Raw genomic sequence first — 18,735 nt, forward strand, 5'->3', positions numbered from 1 at the left:
TTTAGAAAGAATCGCATGGGCAGGTGCAATCTGCAGTCTCAATTCCATCGCCCCACGAAATTTTCAGCACGTGTTTCCTTTTTTACCAAAGTGTCTGGTATCTGGCTCTGTTGTAAGGAAGCCGAAAAGTTCTGAGTCTCGGAGGGTTGAGAGCAGGAGAGAGGGGTGTCCGCGTGCAAGTTGCTCTGTGGACACTGTGTGCATTTGTCCATCTTCTGGGGGAGGGGTCCCTGGTTGCAGGGATGTGCAGGATATTCAGCAGCTCTGCCAGCCTCAGAACCGGAGGGCCACAGAGGGCAGACGCCCGCAGCTTTGGTCACTGAATCGCAGACCGTTTCTGTAGCTGCACATCCTTCTGGAGGTGGTGGGCTTTGCCATTTCTCATTGCTTTTCAAAATCCATATACCTAAAAGTAAGCACAGGAAAAATGAACCATTTTATACTTCCATTTGGAAAAATAATCTTTTGGTACCTTAATGACCTGGGACCCATGCTGATAAGATTTCAGTGCCTTTCACGTATTCTGTACTTTCCTCTTATCCATAGTTCCCATACGTTATAAAATCTGTAGTATTGCTTAATTGTTTTAGAACCTGCTGCTGTGGTGTCAGACCCACTTGAGTGGAACAGCAGTCTTCTTGGGTCCTATGACGGCCAAACACTGACACGCCAAGTGTCTGGTGAGTTAAAGGGCCAGCAGCAGACACCGTGCAGAGACTCAGCACAGCATATGTGGGAGCACAGCTCCCAGCGTCGCCTCATTCCACATCTGGGACACGTGTCTTCATAAAGGACCATGCTGAGCAGGGAAAGGCAGCCTCGATTCGGGGCAGGAACCACCCGTTATATGTCAACATGGACATGGAGTCTTCTCAGGTGCTGAGCGATCGCCTGCAGTTGTAGGCTCAGCCCATGCAGACAGCCACCCAGCACTTGATCTCGTCAAGAGGTCCGTGCCCCGTGGTCCTCAGCTGGATGCTTATTTATCCTGGATTCATCCTACATAAACACCCAACGATTCCTGTCTTTAAGGATGCAAAGAATGTTGCCAGAGGGTCACATCTCCAGGCTTCCATGAAGTGACCGGAAAAGGTACAGAATCACGTGCTAATAAACACTGTCCTCCTCCACACGGAGGAGGACAAGAGGACAGAGGAGGTAGGGGAGGGTGAAGAGGGGAGAAGAAGCTTCTCCATGCTTCTTGAAGGATGATGAAGAATGACAGTGATGCTACCTTCACTTGGTCTTTCAAGAAGACACTGATTTGAAGGCGTAGGTATGTCACACTAGCATATGGATTTTAGACGTAATTATCAAACCAGCCAGGCACTGTGCAAAGCCTTGGAAACATAACGATGTGTAAGAGAAACTCTCTAACTTCAGAAAGCCGTCACCACTCCCTCAAATGGGAATCTGGCTCTTTCTGTCTTACACACACACACTTCCCTGGTAAGCGGGCTGAGAATATTCCAGAATTGTGTCTTGGAGAAGCTTTACCTTCCATGTGGGAGAATCAACGCAGGAGCTCTAGGATGAATACTTCCAAATATCGTTGTATTAAAGCGTTGTCAAGACTAAGGTAATTCCATAGAGGATATCACAGAACAAAATGCAAGTGAGGCTGTCTGTAGTAAATTAGAAAGCTTAATATCCTTTTTCAATAACAAAATCAACTTGATATGTCCCCTGATATATAAAGCATTAACTGGCTTGTGTATAAAATTATGTCTCATGAAATAAAACTGGATGAAAGTGTGTAAACAAAACAGAAAGTTAATTAAAATGTATCCGAGTTGTGAAGTAACCAGCAAGCTGTCACAATGCATTTCCTAGTAAAAGACAAAGAGGATTGTGGATATTAAAAAAGTCACAGGATAAAAATTCCATTAAAAAATAAAAAATAATTTAAAAGTAGCAAGAAATTGTGCAACATATAACTTGAAAGAATCCTATGTACAATAATAAAGTAACATAAACACATTAAATTACAAAGTAATTTTCACATTTTAACGATAGAAATTGGCGGTTTCCTATAATTCTATAAACATACATACCCTAAGACCAATCAGCCCTACTCCTAAATATTTGCATAAGAAAAGATGAAAATATATCCACCAAATATTTGTCCCAGAATGCTCATAGCGGGTTCATTCACAATAGCCCAACATTCCAGGTGTTCACAGATAGGGAGATGAGTGGAAAAGAAGAAAAAGGTGGTATATTTATATGATGGACTACTACTTAGTAATAAAACGATATGGACTGCCAATACACAAAATAACGTGGGTGAATCTTAAAAAAAAAAAAAAAAAAAGATACCGAAAGGAAGAAGCAACACACCAAAAACCAAACTCTATTTTACCATTTATATGAACTTTGAGAAAAAGCAAAATAACCCTGTGGTTTAAAAAAATCAGAATGCTGTTGTCCATCTGGGTGGGGATGTGAATTGATTCCGTGAAGGAACTGAGGGAGGGTGAATTCTGCATCTTGACGGAAGTTTAATTATACAGGCGTACACCTTTGTGCCTGACCCATAGACAGGTGCACTCAGAATTGTGTACCCATAAACAAATGTTGATAATATAATAACTGATTTTTAAAATCATTGATATATTTCTAAATACATATTTAGAAATATATATAAAGAACAGAAAGGCGTGAATTCATTGATAGCGATGTCATAAATGTACTAAAGAAAAATGTCCATCTCTGCAGATGTTAAATGTGCCTTCTCTGTACTGTTCTTCCAACTTTCCTGTGTGTTTGAGAATTTTAATATTCCACACTGGAAAAAAAATAATGCAATAACAGAACCATATCTTAGAAAAAGCTAAAGCGTTGTACTTCAGTAGAGGCAAGAAAATAGCAAAGACTGCCTAAGTTCCCTAGAACACCAGTGTTGTAAAGGAACTTGGAGGTGGTAATTGTTCTTTTTAAGGCATCTCCAAGTGAGGCATGTTGATGAGTTTGCTTTACGTGACTTTCGCCACAGTTATTTTACTGGAGGAAATATTTTTGACTTCTTCATAACCACAAACAAGATGTAATCTGCATTTAATTGAGCGTGATGGTACAAGGAAGATTCGTGTTTCTTTGTTAAACACAAATATATAGATATTACATGAATTTATAAACTGGAACCCTACTGTGAGTTGGATCATAAACTCATTCTTACAGCTGTTTGTACATGCATATAAAAATATTACTACCGTGAGTTCCCACGACCGTTCGTTTCCCTCTCAGACATTCTTTAGAGGTTGTTGTACTAGAGATATATTACGGAAGCAATCTCCACAATTAAATTAATTCAAATCATATTACGTGCTGTGTAATAAATGCACAGCATCAAATCTAAAAAGCACTTGAATCATGTCTTCTTAATATATTAATAATAAATGACTGATATGGTAATTAGTAGTTTAGCTAATCTTTTTGCAAGAAATGACCACAGAAAAGAACCAATGACCACAGAAAAGAACCAACGACTCGAGAACCTGTTATTTGAATGTACTTTTAAATTTAGATTTTTTTTTTTTTTTCTGTTGAGTATGGGAACCCTTTTCAGGAAATGTAAGCAACTTTAAATCTTTGTGCCAAGATCCTTTCTTTGGAGGTGATGAAGGGTATGGATCTTAGATTGATTCCTAATATTATAATTTCTGTTTCAACATGAAGGTATATTTACTAGATTCTTAAATCAACCATACCCTGATCAGCTGTTGTATTTATTAGTATCATTCAAGGCAGGTAAAAATTCCGAGTTTGGCATGGAAGTCCTCAGAAATGTGAACTCTTTTCTTTCTGACTTTCTGTGATATTCGTCCAAGGCACAGTGCTTTTGGGCTGTACAATCCTTTTACGTCGACCATTTTTCCCCCCCTGCTAGCTTTGATAATCTTGTCTCTGTCCTCAAAATGAATCATGATATATTGCTATGAGTTTATTTACTGTGCTGAGAATTTAAAACTTTTTTTTTTTTTCCGGACAGACTTTCGTTTCTGGAAAAGGCATGATTTCTTAACTCACACCATGCTTGGAAATTTTTTGTCGTATTTGATCTGATGTTATAGACAATATCCTTTGCCCATGTGGTTTAATGCCTTTACTGATTCCTTCACTGTAATTTTAGCTTTTTTGGACTTTTGGTTGTGAATATAATCTGCCATATTTAACCAGAAATTCTCCTCTTCTATTTTGTTGGTCTGATTCAGTTACTATTCGTTCCATAACCCCCCCACCCACTTTGCCAATTTGTAAGTTCTCCCATTATGCTCTATCCCATGATAATAAGACTGTTCCCCTCTGCAAGTACATTTTCAAATACAGTTTACAAAAATCATCCATTTATTTATTACATGTAGTTGGAATTTCTGTAACATTATCAGCCCCTACTCTCTTTTCCATCAATCAAATTACTTTTATAATTATTAACTTCCTTTCTAAATGTTCTGCTAATTCCTAAATGTTCACTGAGTCAGTTTGGGGCACTCAGGTCTGTCCATTATTATAATTTCTCTTGAGGTATATAGTTCTTGCTTTCTAGAATTCTCTTTTGGCAGTTGGAAAACTGATTCAAAGATTGTAGCCTTATGCATTGAGTGAGATGTATCATTCTCCACTTTTTCATTCTCTCTTTATTTATTGAGATACGTTCGTGTTTGATGGTCCAGTCCAATAAATCAGGTGTCATCAATGGAATTCCTTTCAATTAATTCAGTGATGTTTAAAATCAGAATATTTTAAATTATAGTAGTTTAAATTAGCTCAGAAAATAACTTTAGGGCTGAAACGCCTTAAATGCTGTTGTTGTTAATTATATATATTTTTTCTTGCGGTATAGGATAATCCTTGCATTCAGTCCCCCAGAAGTTTTTAGTTTGCTGTGATGTCCATTTTGCTATTCACTTACCTCTAGGGATACTTTTTATTTACAGTATTGTGTTTAAAAATAACATTCGCTAAACACAACCCCCTACACGTTTTGAATCATGTCTTTAAAGCATCAATCTGTGTGTTCTTTTTACTCTATCTCAGTGGAAAGCAGTTGGTCTCTTCTTCCAACCAGAACTTTCTGGTACACAGCTTCATCTTCCTTTGCTTCTTCATTAAGCCATGGGGTGCAGACTCGATTCAGTACATCCTTTGTTTAAATTCTTGGTTTCGTTGTGGCTCTGTAGATTCTGCCTCAGAATCCATGGGCAGCCTCAGGAGTGAATTAGGAGAAAGACAGGGGTTTTGGTTCTATCTTTATTTTTAGCAAATGCATATTTTATATGTAAAATTCATTCAACATTGATCATTCGTTGGTTAGGCTGTGAAAAAACTGTGCAGGAAACATGCTGAGCACTGAGTTTCAGTGTAACTCACATATCCTTTGGGGAAGCCGTTGAATATAAATTCAGAGACTCACAGATTCATGTTCTTAAAGATAGAATGAAATAGTTGAGGTTTGTAATTTTCCTTCCTAAAATCATACAGAGAACTTTATATCTTGAAACATGCAAAATAGAAAACGAGCATAGTCTTCTCCTAAATCAATCTGGAAAGAAACCAAATTTATTCTAATCGATTATGTCACTGTCCGTAGAGCTAATAGGAAAACCATCACTTCTCAGCAGAGATATTAATTCACATTCAGATTACATTTTTAATAGGTGGAATCCACAGGTTTTTTGGTGATTGTTATTTGTATTGAAATACTGCAATTTCTGACCTAAGACTACCGTTTTGGTGTAATTTTTAAGATGCACTAAAAAGGGTTCCCCTTGTGTGTGAAATACCAAAGAATGTGTTGAATCCACCAAACTCAGAATACCAGATTTATAGCTGACAGTGAATATGCTAGAGCTTGTACATAATCACTGCTTGAGGAATAAATGAATAAAGCTAAAAAAAATTACTTTTCAACAGTGCAGAGGCTGCTGGTATTTATCTACAGATCAAAGAAATAATGCATAGTTCCAGAGTAAGGAATCAGACCAGACAGTGGACAGAAATACTTCAAGTGCTTTGCTTTCCTCATGACTCTTACATAGAGACATCTTCCTCTGAGAGGGTTGACGGATAAGTTTATGTGGGTTTTTTGTTGTTGTTGTTTTTATCAAAGAGGGCCAGATCACCTTGCAACATTCAATGTGCCAATGCCTTTGGCAATTGGATTATTTCCAAGACTATCATAATATTCAAATCTTCCAGCCTGAATTTTTGCAAAATGTGTGAATATTTTTAATGCACTCTTCAGCGTCTTTGATGGAAAAAGAGAAAATTCTCTGTTTCTATTGGAGAAACAACCTAGGAGACCATTTACAGGATAGGGAAGAATGCGTCCTCTGGCAATTGCTGGGAAGAACACCATGCAATCTTCAGTGTGACCGTGAAGATGACAGTTAATATTGACAAAGTCTGAAACGGGAATGCATCATGGCTCCTGGTAGGGTTTTTATCCGAAGAGAGGAATCCAAATGCAGCAAACCAACAGCAGCAGAAACAAGAAGGAGCACGACACAAATAGGTGGGAATTTGGAAATGATTGAGGAACTTAGGCTGTTCGAGATGTTACGGCTGAAACTTGGTTTGAAGACGGCATCGTCGAAAGAGAACGCTCTACCGTGGAATTGTTTAAACCTGTATTGAAAACCAGCCTTAAAACCTTCTAGGTGTGTATAATGGGATAAGTTCTGGGATCTTTTGGTCTTTTAGTCTTCCTGTCAGCATATCAGAGATCGTAGCACTTGCTCCAAAAATGGCTTTGGAAATCAATTTAGATCAATTGTGTAGAAATATTCAATGAAGAGCCTGACATACAATATGCATTTAATAAAGGGAGATTCCAAGTGGAATGTTGACATTCAGTTTTCACAGTCAGCAATGTTATGAATTAACTTGAATATCAGAATTACTTTATATCCCAGGAGGCAGTTGCGGAGAATTTGAGTAATAAAGGTACATGTCCGTAATCCTTCATATGGCTCTCATTTTACTGGATGTCTCTATGGAATTAATAATAGAGTGAACCTGTGTGTCCTGAAAAAGGGAAAATATCCAGTCTGGTGCTGTTACCAACCCACAGCCCTCATCCTTGACTGAAGAATGCTCCTTGTGGCTGGAACCTCAGACGTTGACTGGGGACACTTTTTAGAAATCATCTTCTGAAACCCTAGTTATAGCCTTGTCTTCTATCGGCATTACAGATGTGAACTTAAAGATGTTTTCAGGCAGCCTTAAAATTTATCATTCATCAAAAATTCGAAGGTGTTAAAGAAAACTGTTAAGTCCTGTTTTCCACCTGTAATTTTTATATTGACGTTTCAAGGTCTGTTGACGGATGCCATTCCTAGCAAGTAGTATACAAAGAAAAGAAAGAAGAAACAGGATTTGGTTCATTAAATTCATTACTAATCGATTCCAGTGTGTTTTGAAGAGTCTAGACTATTAAGAATGCCTCAATTTCTGTTATGTTTATTTTCCCTGTGTAAAGATTGAGTTGTTCAACACTACCACCTTGAGTCATTTCATTCTTTCCTTAGAGAGGGCAGTTCGGGGGGGGGATTGTCTTCAGCCATCAAGGACACTTTATGAGCTCTAACGAGCTTACTTGACTTCTGGGTTTTGGATGCGGCATTCGGCAAAACTGGCTGAAATTCTGGCTCCGCCGCTCGTTGGTGATTGTCACAAAGCGAGTCGATTAATTCATCTGGATCAAACTCACTCTTGGTTAAATGGATATAACCAACTGCAGAATTGTGCTGTGAAATTTTAAAGTGGACAAAGAAATCTCAAACATCACCTTAGTTTTAGGAACTGCTCAAAAACCTGTACTTGAAAAATGTGAGAGATTAGCATCACATCAAATGATTGCCTACAATTGTGAAATTCAGTCAATACTGAGATGCCTCTTCATGTACCTACCGTTAATTTTGGGGTCACCAGCTCCTATAATCCTCAAAGATATGTCTTAACCTAGCACCAAATAAGAGCAAACACATATTTGTTTCATTTTATTTTTCACTGTTCTTCCTGACTGCATTTCTCCTGATTCTATATCCACGACTCAAACATGGAATGTTGGCATTTGATAAAGAGCATAGTGTGGGTTTATTGTATCACAGATTCAATAAATATGTCTCTCTGTTTTGTAAATTCTTATAACATACACCATGGTGATTATTTAAAGAGTATAAAGTACAATAAGTCACTGCGGAAATGTGTCTAATTATATAACTCACACCTTCAGCACACACACTCACCCAACACACATTTGTGCATATGTATGTTTACTTATTTCTATCTCTATTACAGAATAAGTTTGTCGTACAATAGTATCCTTAAGACTGAAGGCATTTAAAAGATTTTAAATGACGTGAGACGTCATATTCCACTCCTGGGCACATATCGAGAGGAAACTCGACTTTGAGAAGATCCATGCCCCCTAATGCTCATGGGCCACACTATTTACAATAGCCAAGACATGGAAGCAACCTAAGTGTCCATCGACAGATGAATGGGTGAGGAAGATGTGGTCCATATATGCAGTGGAACATTAGCCATAAAAAAGAACAAAATAATGCCATTTGCAGCACATGGATGGACCTAGAGATGATCGTACTAAGTGAAGTAAGTCAGAAAGAGAAAGACAAATACCATGATATAGCTTATATATGGAATCTAAAAGAATGATACAAACGAACTTATTTACAAAACAGAAATAGACCCACAGTCATAGAAAACAAACTTAATGGTTACCAAAGGGGAAAGGGGAGGGGAGGGGTAAATTAGGAGTTTGAGATTAAGAGATATACACTATTACATATAAAATAGATGAACAACAAGGACCTACTGTATAGCACAGGGAACTCTACTCAATATTTTGTAATAACCTACAAGGGAAAAGAATCTGAAAAAGAATATATATATATTACATATTTGCATATATACTATATATATATATATATATATATATATATATGATCACTGAATCACTTTGCTGTAGACCTGGAACTAACACAACCTTGTTAATCAACTATACTTCAATTTTTTAAAAAGTGGGATGATGAAATCTGTACATCAATTAACATTCTCTATGAGAGTGTAATTATTTTAATGAAGAATGAATTATCTCAGTCACTAGTAATCTAAAAGCACAAATTAATATTTGTTAATAGCCAACTTAATATCAAATGATTGCTCTTTACTAGAACAATGGGACTGTTGTAACTGCCGTATAAGCCACTCAGTTCTTCACGTTTTTCTCTAATAGACGGAGCTAGGCTATTCATAAAGAAAGTGATTTCATTGAACATTTTGTTCTCTAACTATTGCTTTGGCAATCTTCATAAGCCATAAAAGGGTAGTGTAACTGCCTTAAAACTGCCTCGATATCATATTTCATAGGCATGCCCTTCAAAATGATCCCATTACGATGATCTGTATCCTTTGTATTTTATGTGTGTGATGATTAAACCCCTGTGATGTGAAGATCTCTGCATCCAGCAGGAATGCAAAAAGGGAGCACACTCTATTTCCGAAGTTTTCTTTGTGTGCTTTCTTTTTAATTTTTTTCTAAAGCTTAATTTCTTCTTTTTGTATTATGCTTAAAAAAAAACCCAATAAATACACCATCCTAGCCATTTTTAAGTGTACAGTTCATTGGGTTAAGTACAGTCATATTGTTGTTCAGCAGATCTCTGGGACTTTCTCGTCTTGCAACACTGAACCTCTGTAGCCATTCAGTCCCAACTTCCCGTGCTCCATCCTCCCAGCCCTTGGTGTACACCTTTCTACTTTCTGTGTCTATGAGTTTAACTATTTAGATACTTCATGTGAGTGGAGGAGTCCTACAGTGTGTGTCCTTTTGTGCCTGGCTTATTTTGTTTAGCATGGTGTCCTCGAAGTTCATTCTCGTTTTAGCAGCTGACAGGGTTTCCTTCCTTTTTAAGGCCGCATAATTTCTTGGATAGGACACCAAAAGCAAAGGCAACAAAAGGAAAAATAGACAGGTGGGACTTCAACAAAACATTAGCACATCACAAGAAACAGTCAAGAATGAAAAGGCCGCCTGTGAAATGGGAGAATCATTGCAAATCATATATCTGATAAGGGGTGATTATTAAGAATATATTTTTTAAAGATATTTTAAAATTTAAAAAAAATAAAATTTTTAAAAAATTAAAAAATAATGTATAAGGAACTTCTACAGCTGAACAACAATAAAACAAATAAATTGATTAAAAACAGGCAAAAGGGCTTAAATAGACATTTCACCCCAAAAGATAGTTACCAATAAGCATGAGAAAAGATGCTTACTGTCACTAATGATTAGAGAAATGTGAATCTCTAATGAGATATCACACAATGAGATATCACCTGACACGGGTCAGGGTGCCTACTATAAACACGACATAAACAAAAACAAAAGAAGCAGAAGATAGCAAATGTTGTCAGGGATGCAAAATTGGAATACTTGTGCACTGTTGGTGCGAATGTAAAATGGTGCAGTTGCTATGGAAAACTGTATGGAATTTCCTCGAAAAATTAAAAATTGTGTTACCGTATGACCCAGCAATCCCACTTATGGGTGTATATGCAAAAGAATTCAAGCAAGATCTTGAAGATGTATTTGCACACCTGTGTTCCCTGCACCATTATTTACAATCTCCAAGAGCTGGAAGCAACCCCAAAGGTCCATTGAGAGGTGAATGGATAAAGAAAAGGTGTTATGTCAAAGCTTAATTTCTTCTTAGGTTTCTTTTCAAGGTTTAGGCCCAGCTGTTTAAGTAAAGTGAATATTTTAAAAGCTGGGTGCAAAGTTTTGAACCATGACCAGACCTCTGAGGCTGACATAATTTTTGTAGAGTAAAAGGCACGAACAAAAAACTGGCTCAGGCGGTGCAGAGAAAGTTCAAGTGAAACCTCTAGTCTGAAAGTAAGATAAGGAAATTGGCAAGGTAAAAAGAAAACTTATCATATACAACAAGATTTCAACAGTGACTTTCCTCTTAACTTCCTCTGTGCCCAAATTAATTCATGCAGAGGAACCTTTGTCGTAGACTTTTTTATTGAAGTACAATTGATTTACAATGTTGTGGTAATTTCTGCTGTACATAAAGTGACTCAGTTTTATTTATATATATAGACATACACACATATTCTTTTTTACTATTATTTTCCATTATGTTTTACCACTATTATTTTCCATTATGTTTTACCACACACACACATATTCTTTTTTACTATTATTTTCCATTATGTTTTACCACACATATACATATTCTTTTTTACTATTATTTTCCATTATGTTTTACCACACACACACACACACACACATATTCTTTTTTACTATTATTTTCCACTATGTTTTACCACTATTATTTTCCATTATGTTTTACCACACACACACATATTCTTTTTTACTATTATTTTCCATTATGTTTTACCAGACACACACATATTCTTTTTTACTATTATTTTCCATTATGTTTTACCACTATTATTTTCCATTATGTTTTACCACACACACACACATTCTTTTTTACTATTATTTTCCATTGTGTTTCACCACGTTATGTTTTAGCACTTTATTGAATATAGTTCTCGGTGCTCTACAGTAGGCTCTTGTTTATGCATTCTGTATATAAAAGCAAAAGTTTTCCTTGAGAGGTAAGTATATAACCTTTATACCTACACCTTTCTTTTCTGTGAATCATGCACATCTTCTACTACATCTATCTATATCTATATTTCCTAAAGTGAAAATTAAATATTACTTGTGAAAAGAGAGTTTATCTCAATTTAATAGTTATGTATGCATATTTATATCTTCAGTGAGTTAGTCTGTTTTTTTAAATAGGTCGTATTGGTAATCTGTACTGTGTGCATGTGTTTGTGTGTGGGAATCCAATTACATGGTCTGTGTGAAAATATCTGAAACCTGTAAATCCACAAACCAGCTTGCATCCTCTCGGGTGAAGAATGTGAGGCTCACATATATACAGGAAGTGTCTCACGAGAGTCGTGAATAAGACCCAGGTCGTCTTTCAAGGTGTAATTTCTGTCTGTTTCGAAGTAATTACGAAGCAGTTGTTCTCAGCACGTCCTTTTGGTGTTGTATTTCTATCCTGCTAGTGCACCTGGCGGGTACAACATACGGTACTTCATCTCATAGCAGTGGTTACTGATGCAAAAATGATTCAACCAGTGGTGACTGGTTAATGACCAACAGTCATGGTCCACGCTGTAGATAACAGACGCGCGCATTTCCGTGTATGAACGGAAGCAGCTCACCAGGTGTCCAGCTGCTTGTGTTCTGCTTGGGAATACAAAACCACCCATTTCAACGACTTTCATAAGTTCTTACCATCACTTCATAACCGTTATTAAAATGGTCATGAGTACCGAATTTAATAACAGTTTGATAAAGTAAACTATTAGCCTAGAAGAAGCATTTGCTTTCCATAATGCAAATAAGCTCTATACTACTCTAAATATCCATCGTTAATTATTTTTAATTGTCTAATCAATATGAAACTTTGAATCACTCATTTGCAATTAGAGGTAACACAAATTTACCACAATAACAGAACTAATTTCAAACTATAGCATCTAATCCAATAATGGTTACATGCAGTATCAAATTTAATATAAGTTGACAGTCAGAGAAAAGGGTTAAGATACCATTTTATTAGCATTGCACTGTGTACATCTGATGTCCCCCAGTTCTGGAGGACTACCTAATTTATAGTTAATCCCATTTAACATATTCCACTGAGTAAATTAGGCTCTAAGGGAGCTGTGTAAATCAGGTTTGCAAGGATAAACAGAATGGGACAGTTCCGGCAGAGAACGGCTGTACTGCGTCTGTCCACGTGTCATAACTGTGCTCACGTACACAATCCGTATGGACTCAATTCCTAGAAACAGTGGAAATCGTAATACTTCACTCCAGCAGTTTAATATGCTTGCATGATTTATTATGCTTTACTGACCAAAAGGAGATTATGCTATTGTAGGCGAAGGTGTTATTATTTTAGACTTGAGAAAACTGAGGTGTCCAGGCATGAGAAGCATATTTATGGGTGGAGGAAAAGGTGCTTGTTCTGAGAAGGAACAGGAAGGAGGAATTTGGGGGAAGCAGCATCACTCGCTCGCTAAGAAGTTCATCCCGTGGTAGGTGAGGGACAGGAACAGCGTCGCAGAGGAGGAGCAAAGAGCCCGAGACCTTCGTCCTTGATCTCCTGCTGCCCCCGTGACCACGAGCAAGCAGTTCACATCTTCAGTCTTTACTTTGCTTGGCTCCTGTTGAGGTTGGGATGTGTCCCAACAGTCCCCTTTTGGCTCTAAAATCATACACCGCTACGATCACTTCCAAGTAAAGTTATACGTGGACATAAACCCTTATGTCCTGTTATGTAGGTAGAATATCCCAGCATTGACGGAAATGCTGACTGTTCTAGGCCTCCACGACAAAAATTCCTATCCTGCTTATGTTCTGATGCTACCTGTGTCTACCTTTTCATTTTTGGTGCATTCATTGGATAGAGACAAACCATGACATAGTTCTGTTTTTCAGTAGCTCCTGACAGATCAAACAAGGTCCAAAGGGCTGTACAATAATTAGGGCATAACAACACCTTCAGCTGCTCCCTAAATTCTGAACACATAGATCATTTCATCCTATGACGGCCCTGAATCTTAACTAGAGGAACATTGGGCTGCCAGTGTTACTGAACCATACTTGGGTCCACGTGGGTCCAGAGGTGCGGTAAAGCCAACCTACTGACCCCGGGAAGTGGCGAAAGAAAGTACAGCGTTTATTGCAGGTGCCAAGCAAGGCGAATGGGCAGCTCACGCTCAAAGGACCTGAGCGCCCCGCTGGCTTTCAGGGAAGGGTTTTTGAAGACAGTGCTGGGGAGAGGGTCCTAGGATGCGTGATCAGCTGCTGGACCTTCTTCTGATTGGTTGATGGTGAGGTAACAGGGTGGTGTTTTGGGGAATCTCAGTCACCAGCCTCCTGGTTCCAACCAGCCTGGGGTCTAGTGCTTGTGGTCAGCACGTGGTCCCCGTCCTCCACGGGGCGGGGGTCTTGGTTTCTGCAGAACAACTCAGAGATATGGGTCAGATCGTTATCTCCATCCTTTCAGGAGGGACTAGGAGAGCTGTGACGCTATAATTCTAAGCGTTAACTGCTCGAGTCTGCTCCTTGGAACGTGGGGAAGGCCTAGGACACGAAAGCCTTTTTCTACAAACGTGAGATGGGACACATAGGAGATACTGTACCCGGGGGGGCCCCCAAGGAGTCCTGCTCATTTTCAGTGCCTCCTTTTCTCTGATATTCCTCACACCTTAGGGGAAATGGACAGGACAAGGCAGGCAATAAAGTTTTGGATGGAGAGGTTAATCTTAAACTCGGCAGGGGCACTCACTACCGGGCGACTTGGTTTCGCCAGGAGTCATCACCTCGTAGTTCCTGATTGACATTGGCAAGGGGAAATGGAAAGGTTGAGAATGGGAAGTTTAGGACAGGAATGGAAGAAAGAGCTTACGTAAAAGCAGTAACCAGTAACCCAGAGCAGTGGTGACCAGGGATAACAGACATTCTGTTATCGAGTCCATTGCCCCTGAGATCAGGAAGCCATCACTCTAAATCAGTGGAATCTGTCTAAGGGAAACTTGCAGGAAGCGTACACGTTGAATGCTCATTTTCCAGAAACTGCGTACCTACATCCCCAGTCACGGAGCCCTCATCTTTATTTCTCTTGCCCTTCACTCTTGATCTACCGGCAAATCCCGTGGGCTCCGTGGGTGTCAGATGTCTCAAGTCTGAGTCTCGCTGTCTCCATTTCAACTGCGCTCACTCACTGATGCCCCGAGATGGGTCTCCCTGTTTCCAGTTGTGTGTTACAGACTCCACTGTGTCCCCCTCAAGTGCATACGTTGAAGCCCTAACCCCCAACGAGACTGTATTTGGAGATGGGGCTTTTAGGGAAGTAGTGATGGTTAAATGAGATCATGAGGGCAGAGCCTTGATCCCATAGAACTCCTGTCCTTATAAGAGGAGGGGAACACACCAGAGCTCGCTCGCTCGCGCTCGCGCTCTCTCTCTCTCTCTCTCTCTCTCTCTCTCTCTCTCTCTCTCTCTCCCTCCCTCCCTCCCTCCCTCCCTCCCTCCCTCCCTCCCTCCCTCCCTCCCCTCCCCTCCCCTCCCCTCCCCTCCCCTCCCCTCCCCTCCACGGGAGGACACAGCAAGAAGGCAGCCACCTATGGGACCGTGAGAAAATACATTTCTGTGTTGAAGCCGCCCATTCTGTGGTCCTCTATTATGACAGCCCTAGCAAACTAACGCAGTGTCTCTCTTTGTCCACCGCTCTCATAAAAGCCAGAGTATGTTATAAAAATACAAATGAAAATAGGTCATTCGTACGTGTTCTGCTGTATAGGTAGAATATCCCCAGATATAATATTGCAGGTCGAATATAATCTAAGTCTTCAGCACAGCCTCCAAGGTTTTACATGACCCGCTTCCCAATCTCCTCTCCAACTTCACCTTCTGCGTGTCTTCTGTGTTCACATAAGCATCCTCCTGTCACCGGAATTCTTCCACATTTGTCCCAGAGCCCCACGGCACTCTCAGTCACTTGATCACAGACACAGTGGTGACAAAACAGGTCTAATGGACTTTTCCTGAGCATATCAGCAAAACAGTCTTATCTGTCTTCTTCTGTGTTTATATCACCCAACCGTTTGCAGTACATAGGGCTGTACTGGGTCTTTCCTCATCCTTGTTTTAGTTCAAGATTTCAAGCAAGAAGAGCCCAAGACAAGGATCAAAGTGCTGACACATTAGGGGCAAAGCCCTAGGGCGAATGGTCAGCAAGAAGCACACAGGACCTGGGAAGAAGGGCGCCCAGGAAATGCAAAGCTGCACGTTGCCTCTTTGCTCGTTGCTTCGCCAAGAGCCTTGAGGCGACATAGCACATGGCTCCGCAGATGAGCTGACCCTGTAAAACTGAGGAGAAAACCTGCATCCGTGCCCTCTTTCAGCTGTAACCAGTGACCGCGTGGACAGCGCACACCCAGAGGGCCAGGAAGCCCCAGAGAAGAGCTCTAAGCATCAGGATGCAGGTACCCATCGTCCCCCTTGCTGGGGAGTCTGCCTACCTCTCATCTCTTCCTCACTGAGAGGAAAGCCTTCTTACCGTTTCTGACACGTGTCTCCCACTCCCCACTAAAATGCCTGTAGAGGGTTTCCCCGGTGGCGCAGTGGTTGAGCATCCGCCTGCCGATGCGGGGGACGCGGGTTCGTGTCCCGGTCCGGGAGGATCCCACGTGCCGCGGAGCGGCTGGGCCCGTGAGCCGTGGCCGCTGAGCCTGCGCGTCCGGAGCCTGTGCTCCGCAACGGGAGAGGCCACAACAGTGAGAGGCCCGCGTACCAAAAAAAAAAAAAATAAATAAAATAAAATAAAATAAAATGCCTATAGAGATGAAGGCAAATCACCCTCCATCCAAAACAACAACGAGCACAGAATCAGCGTGACTTCTCAAACCAAGACTGACGGTCACTGCAGCAGCTGTACCTGGAGGCTGTCTGATGACTCCCGGGTTACACAACGTGGTAGGGACGCATGGTCAGGGGCTGCCCACCCTCCCGGATGAGACTGCGGGTTCCAGGAGAGCAGACACTCGTCTGGAGGCCTCAGTTGACAAACTGACTCATGCGGCTTCCTTCATTCAGCACCTGTAGATGGGCCCCGTGTCAGTCTCCCATGGCTGCTGTTACAGATCACCCCACACGTAGTTGCTTAAGACAATGCAGACTTAGTACCTTACGGCTCTGGAGGTCAGACTCCACGATGTATGTCACCAGGCCAGAATGAAGGTGTCAGAAGGGCCGCGTCCCTCCTTAAGATCCTAGAGGAGCATGTGTCTCAGTTTGATGTTCCTTCTTGGGCAGGCTGCCCAGATTCCTTGGCTTGGTGCCCTCTTCCAGGCAGCAGATGCATCCCTCCAGTCTCTGCACCCCCCTTTCCCTTATAAATCCCTTGGGGTTCCATTGGACCCCCCCTCTAGAATCTGAGATAATCTCCCCACCTCAGAATCCTTAATCCATCTGTCATGTATGGTAACGCATGCATGTGGTTCCAGGGATTAGGACATGGCCATCTCTGGAAGAAGACAGGTATTTCCAGCCACCCCCAAATCCCTATCCCGTCAAGTCTCCAGGAAGGAGAAAGGAGGGCATACCCACCTGCCCAGGTGGGTCCTGTCCCCGTCTGCCATTGCCCAAGTTTCCCCTCTGCACTTCAGATCTGGCGCCTCTTGCTCCTTGGGAAGCCGGAAGCTTGCATGGTGACTGGACCTCCTCCATGTTCAGAGCTGGAAGGCACTTTTCCAGGAATAGGGTCTCCTGACATACACTAGCCCCACCGGAGCCCTAGGTTGCAGCTTAGATTCTGGAGAGCTTGAAAGCATCAGAAGAGGAGATGTGCCTTTGGGTAGGTGTTCCTGTTGGAAAGAGGGAATCAGAAGAAAGAAGAAGAAAAAGGCAGCAGTTTTCAACCCACTGGCGTCTTGTCTCAGTTACTGTATTTTGGTTGGTAGTGATTTTGGTAATTTTCCCCCTGTGTGCTTTTGGTTCCGGTGTAAACATTTTCAAATCTCCAGATCCCTAGTAAAAGGCATGTGATTTTCTGGGTCTCAGACTCAGATGCAGCGAGAACAGTGAACATGCTTAAAATAATAACACTTTGGATGGAACCCGTTCACAAACGGATGCTTGGAAATCAGGGCGAATGCATGATGGTAACATCAGGTCTGCAATATATCTTTGAGCTCCAGTTTCATTTGGAATTACTTTCATAAAGATTTCATGAAAAACAGGATAATTTATGCAAAAGTTTTTCCATTAACATCGTTTTCTGAAATATTGTAAACATAAGGATCATTTGGAATTTTCATGAAACACTGGAAGTGTCTGTGAATCTGTATGTAAAAATGAATGTTTCGTATGACATTTCATGCATACAAATAAAAACATGAAGTATATGTAAGTGTGCACTGTAAAAACAAATTAAACATATGACATTAAGGGGGTCTGTGGAGAATCAGTGCTTTAACAAAAACCACAGTGTGATTTCAATGAAAAGGTAATTCTGGTCAACAGGTGGGATGATTTACTTCAAAATTTATTGGTGTACTTTTGATATTTAAATATTCTGGCAGCTAATTTATTAATGTAAATATCTGCCATATACAATTTCACTTATTAGATATATATTGAAGTAACATATACATTACTTTTTAAAACATATGCAGCTTATCCTGTGTCTTTTCTCACCTCATATAAAAATGGCCAGAATAATGTTTGGGATGATAACATGTAAAATACACCAATGTCTTGTGTAAGAAATTCACTCACAAATCCTCAGCTACACCCTTTTGAGACACCTGGTTCTCTGTGCAAATAAAGTAGAAGGTTTGTAAAATATGCCTGAATTCCAAAGCAGCAGAACCAGCTCTCTGGACGGCCAAGGAGGTGTATTCGGATGTGAGAAGTGGGTGAGGGACCACAGAGAGATGCAGCCCTGCTCAGCGATTACGGGAAACACACGACAGCAATCCCTGAAGTGGGTATTCTTGTTTATACTAACCTGTAAAGACAGGGCACACCCAGTGGTGTTTGCCTTTTGAGTGAAAGACCATCACCGCATATGCATAGAATACAAGTAAAAGAGGGATAAA

The sequence above is a fragment of the Kogia breviceps genome, chromosome X (assembly GCF_026419965.1).
Source record: "Kogia breviceps isolate mKogBre1 chromosome X, mKogBre1 haplotype 1, whole genome shotgun sequence".
NCBI lineage: Eukaryota > Metazoa > Chordata > Mammalia > Artiodactyla > Physeteridae > Kogia > Kogia breviceps.